Source organism: Sphaerodactylus townsendi, linkage group LG10 (genome assembly GCF_021028975.2).
Source record: "Sphaerodactylus townsendi isolate TG3544 linkage group LG10, MPM_Stown_v2.3, whole genome shotgun sequence".
Classification (NCBI taxonomy): domain Eukaryota; kingdom Metazoa; phylum Chordata; class Lepidosauria; order Squamata; family Sphaerodactylidae; genus Sphaerodactylus; species Sphaerodactylus townsendi.
In genome coordinates this window covers 40,106,122-40,112,125 of record NC_059434.1, presented here as the reverse complement: position 1 = coordinate 40,112,125, position 6,004 = coordinate 40,106,122, and positions in this window count along the sequence as shown.

The window sequence follows — 6,004 nt, the reverse complement described above, 5'->3', positions numbered from 1 at the left end:
GAACTCTCTAGCTTACTTAGGATGACAGTCGACTTAGTCTGTTTTTAACTTTATCAGTATGATACTGCTTAAGGCCATTGGATGGAACAAGTGGTTTCATTTAAGCAATAAAGATACTGTATAAATGAATAGTCCATTTATTTATTTTATAATATAAACATGAATTTTCCTTGAAATTGTTTCAGGATTTCAGAATTAATGTTTTCCTTAAAATATTCCTTATGCTTTTATTTTATGTGACTGCTTGTAAGTTTTCATGGCTGTAGGAAAGCACCAGGTTTTCTAGTAATGAAATAGTCCACATTGTTTGATATATGTCATGCTTTTTGCCTTCAATTAGCAATCTGTCTTTGAGTTCTAGCCAGCAGGCACACACCCGTAATATCTTACAACACATTCCCTAAATTTCAGTGGTGTAACTTAAGTACTAAGATTGAAGACAGCCCTGGTTCCTATTGCTCATTGCTTGTTCTCCACCCATAAATAGGGCACCGTGTAAATGGATGAGACTGATATATGAAGTTGTGAAAAGTATCTGACAGAAAATGTTTCAGAAAGAAACTCAATCATCCTGCCGTCCATTCCCACCCACATAGCTATGTGACGTGTAAATCTCTAACAAGTCAAGTTTAGACAGATTTGAAGTGAAAATTGCTGCAAATGTAAAGAGTAACAATAAAAATGTCCTAAATCAGAACGCCAGCCAGTGCAGCAGTGGAGCCTTACATGCCAAAAGATATCAAGGGAACACTGAAGAAAAACTGGGAAACTGCAGAGAAGCATTCATTCTTCACATCTGTCTTCGGTGCAGAGAAATTTGGAGACGGACTCATAGCAGGATCATTTCAGGTCATATTTCAGACGAAGTCTACAAAATAGAGGATACTAACAAAGCAGCTGCAGAACTAAACAATAACAAATCATCCTGACTGGATTCTATTCATCTTAGATTGCCTAAGGAACCCAACGTTATTTGCAAAAATATCTGTTCTTTCATTTATACATTTTATAGCCTATTAACTCAAAATTTCAGAAAGGATGACAAAATATTATGTTTTTTATAAATAACAATAATGTTTAAATATATAAAAATTCTTGTTATTAATAAAAGGCAATTATTTATGTTTAAACATTAATTTATTAATTAAAAAATAAGACAGATCACCTCTATCACAATAATTCAACAGCCACCAGAGGTTCCCCAGCAACCTGCAGTGGATCTGTAGAAAAATAATAAGAATTTCAAATCTATTTTGTAGATTTAAACTCACAGAATGATCCCTGGTTCCTATACTTCTTTGAGTCACATTCCTCCAATTGCCCACCTTCAGTGTTTAAGAGCTGCTATCAGTGAGGTAGGTATAGATTTTTATGGGGGGGTTGGGGCAGGGCCACACCCCCACATGCATCTGGGGGCGTGGCCGTGCCTCCCCAAGCTCCCCTGGCCTCAGTGCTTAAAAGCAGCTTTCTGAGGCCAGGGACAGCAGACTCCGCTGCCCCACCTGCACCCCCACTGGCTGGGCTCCCAACCGGCAGCTGGCAGTTCCTTCTGCACTCCCCTCCGGGCAGAGGTGTAGCTAGGGAAAATGGAGCCCGGTGCAAAATCTGAGTTCTGCGCCCCCCCCCCCCCAGGGGTGGCTGCTGTGATGCTGGAATCCACCCCCAAGCAGCATCACTTTCAATGGTATTTAAACTAGGAAGCCCAGATTTTCCTTTTAAATCCATGCCGAAGGGGGGGATTTAAAAGGAGAATCTGGGGAAATTTGGGGAAATTTGGGGGGTGCCTACTGTCAGGGGTGCAATTGTTAGGCTAGCAGCACCAAACTTTCAGGGTATCTTTAGGAGACTCTCCCGATGATATCACCCAGGTTTGGTGAAGTCTGGTTCAGGGGATCCAAAGTTATGGACCCTCAAAGGTGTAGCCGCCATCTTCTATTAGCTCCCATTGGAAACAATGGGGGATGGTGCACCCCCTTTGGGAGTCCATAACTTTGGACCCCCTGAACCAAATCTCACCAAACCTGGGTGGTATCATCAGGAGAGTCCCCGCAAACAAATCCCTTAAATTTTGGTGCTGCTAGCCTAAAAACTGCACCCGCAGTGGAAAAACACTAAAAAATACAAAAACACACAAATGGGGCGGAGCTTCTGACATGTAATGTGGGGGTTGAACCCAAGAAACCACCACCCCTTACCTATGTCCTTGGCTGCTATCCTCCTCAGAGAGATTGCCTGTGGGTTCCACACCTATTATTGTCTGTTCCATTCTGTCCAGGAAATCTTCATTTTTCTTAATGTTCTGAAGTGTAGAAATTTGCGCCTCTAGCTGCTGGATCTTCTCTTTCAAAAGAGCAAGAAGCTTACACTTGCTACAGGTGTAAATACCCACATCGCCTAGCAAAAACACAAACATTCCACAGCTACTGCAGGTGACAGCAGCAACTCCCTGCCTATCCATATTTAGTGGTCTCCAATAGTGTTTCCTTTAAAAAGTGTTGCCTATTTAACCAAGGACTTATTCACTGAGCTCCAGGGAACGATACCTACCTAGTGTCTGGAGCCTCTACCCCGTGTCCAGACTCTAACTCATTTTCTATTTTCTCCCCTAAGATTGCTGCTTACTGATGAACAAAAAAAACTGTGCACACCAGGTAGCATGCACTGCTACCTCAATGAGAGTGCTCAAGACATCTGAATGGCAGTTAAATAATGATAGTGACTCACCAGAAGCCCAACCTCTGAGAAGCCTGAGGCAAGTACACAGCCAGTCCAAAAAAATCCTCTCACACACAAAATTTTTCCAAAGCCCTCAAAAAGCAAACACACAAGCCCTCCAAAAAATACACACAGTTAAAAAATTAGATGCACCCGAATAACCGGGGGCAGCCATTGCTGCTGGGGTGAGCAACGGAGCAAAATATGGGCATGCACGGTTTTGGCGGCATGCTGCAAAACCGGGTGCAATGATTGGCTCCCAGCCGTAAAGGCGGGAGGAGCCAGGGTATATAAGGACGCCTCTCTCAGTCCGCGCCCTTCCCGGCGGCGAGACACAGCAAGGCGTGGTAGTTTTGGTTGGTGTCTTGTGTAAGGCCCGGAAGGAGACTGGTTGCGGCCTTTGCTCACTCTCTTGCTCTCTCGCTTCCATTCTTACTCACCTTCCTTGTTTCCTCTCCTTTTCTTTGCTTTCCTTTGGTCGACAGCCGGTCTCGAAGTTCGGAATGGGGCCAAAGCGGGCCAAGAGCAAGGAGCTCCCCGCGGGGGGGCCGGCACCTTCGGGCAGAGCCCGAGCCCTCTTCAACAGGGTCCGGGCCCAGTCCGGCCCGGGGACTTCGGACGAGGGCCCCGTGGTGGGTCGCATCGGAGCGGCCGCGCGGGCGGCCACCGCCGCGGCCTTGGGCCTGTCCCCGACCGGCAGGGGCAGGCCGGTGGGACTGGGGGTGCAGTCCTCCCCGGCTGGGGAGGCTCTCCCTTCGACTTCCGATGGCGCCGGATCGGTCCCCCGGCCCGGGCCTGCCTGTGAGCCGGGCCCCGATTCCGCCCTGGTCCGGAACCTGGCGGACACGCTGCTGCACCTTTCCCAAGCCCTCAGCGGAGCGGCGGGGGATTTGGGGACCCCCTGCGGCGCAGGGGAATCTGAATCCACTGCGCCGGTGGCGGCTGGCGCGGCGTGGGCGGGCACCACGAGTGGAACGGCGGAGGACCTCCAGCTTTCCCCACCAGTCAGCGGGTTTACGTCGGTGGACGCGTCCGTCGGTCCCTCCGAGCGAGAGGGCCGGAGGAAGAAGCGGTCATCGAGGAGTTTCCGTTCCTCCAGACGGTCTCCCAGCTCTTCATCGTCGGGTGAGTCTACCGAGGACGATGACCTGCAGGCTAGCGGGGAGTTTTGGTGCCAAGGGGAGAAGGTGCCCGCCCTCCCCACTTGGCTCGCGAAGCGGAGACGCTTGGGGGGATTGAGGCGCCGTCCCCTGGCCCGGCCCCTGATGACAGCGGCAACCCTCCTGGGTCCCATCTCCCCAGGAAACTCCGGGAGCGGGCACTTGACGGGTACTATGTGGATATTTTCAAGTTTCCTCGGCGGGAGGGGGAACATGGCTTGTCGGGCGGGAAGGCCGACAAAAAACGGAGGGACCCGGCGGCGGCCGAGCGGAATTTCAACAACTGGCTGCAGGGTTTCACTGAATACCTAGCCCTCATCGGGGCCGCCTACCCCCTGCGGGCTTGGCACTTGGCGGCCCATATGGCCCATGTGCTGCGGACCCGGGCGCTGGCCAGCGAACCCGCGGCTATAGCCTACGACGAGGCGATACGCAAGAACGCTTCCCATAAGAGCCGCTTCCGCTGGGATCTCATTCACGACCAAACATGGATGGTCGTGGTCCAGCCTGCCATGAAAGGGGCTGCGGAACCCCCCTTCCCGGACAAGTCCGCCAGGGCTTACCCAGGGCGGGCGGGGGTCAAGGGGCTCTGTTGGGAATTCAATAGAGGCGCTTGCCAGCGGCCCAAGTGCAGGTTTGAGCACGTTTGCTCCAACTGTTCGGGAAATCACAGCCGGGCGGGCTGCCCCAAGCCAGCCAGCCGCCCTCCCTTTTGGCAGGCCCGGTCCCCTGGCGCCGGGCCCTCCCAAAAAGATGCTGGTGGCCAGGGCAGCATCGCCGCCGCCCAGAAGCACTGAACTCCTCACCCTGCTGCAGTCTTTGGCCCCCACACCCGTCCGGGTGGGGGTGCTGCTGGACTGGCTGCAATATTATCCCGACAGGCGCGCGGCGCGCATGCTGGGTGATGGTTTTTCGACAGGTTTCAGGATCTCCTATCGTGGCCTCAGGAAGGCCTACCAGGCGAGCAACTTAAAATCTGTTCGCGATCACCCGGGCGTGGTGGCTGACAAGCTTGCAAAGGAAATCAAGGCCGGTCGCATCGCCGGCCCCTTCAGCCACCCTCCTCTCCCTAACCTTCGGGTCTCCCCCATCGGCATAGTGCCTAAGAAGGCCCCGGGGGAGTTTCGTTTAATTCAACACCTCTCCTACCCCCGGGGCGACTCAGTGAACGATTACATCGACCCTGAGCTTTGCACAGTCCGGTACGCCACCCTGGACGAGGCTGTCTGCCTCATCAGACAGACCGGCACGGGTGCCTCCTTGGCAAAATGTGACATCCAGTCGGCCTTCCTGCTCCTGCCCATCTCCCCGCTGGATTTCGAGCTGCTGGGCATCCACTTCCAGGGCATGTGGTACGTGGACAAGGCCATGCCCATGGGTTGCTCCTTTGCCTGTGCCGCTTTCGAGGCTTTCAGCACTTTCCTCGAATGGGCCTTCAGGCAGCGGGTGCCCTCCGGGCTGGTGACCCATTACTTAGATGACTTCTTGTTGATCGGCAGGCAGGGCACCAGGGAGTGCGAGGTCGCCCTGCAGGCTTTCCAGACAATGGCTGTCGAGCTGGGGGTCCCCCTGGCCCCCAACAAGATGGAGGGCCCCTCCCCCACCCTCAGCTACTTGGGCATCCACCTGGACATGGTACTAGGCACGTCTTCACTCCCTGGTGATAAACTCTTGGCCTTAACCAACCTGCTTCAGTCCGTTCTCCCCCTGCGCAAATGCAGAGTGCGCCTGGTGCAGTCCTTACTGGGCCACCTCAATTTTGCCTGCAGGGTGGTTGCACCGGGCAGGGGCTTCTGCTCCCGGCTGGCGAGATCGTTGTCTGGCTGCAAGTCCCCTGACCACCACATCAGGGTCTCCCTGGGCCTAAAAGACGACCTGCAGGTCCGGCTGTCCTTCCTTCAAGGCTTCAACGGCATCTCCTTGTGGCAGACACCTCTGGAGCCCGGCCTGGAGTTGCAGGTGCACTCTGATGCCTCTGGGGCTCACGGTTTTGGTGTGTATTTTCAGGGTCAGTGGGCACAGGCCCTCTGGCCTCCAGCATGGCACACGCAGGGCATCACCAGGGACCTCACTTTCCTAGAACTTTTCCCCATCTTGGTGGCGGTGCACATTTGGCATGATCTCTGGCT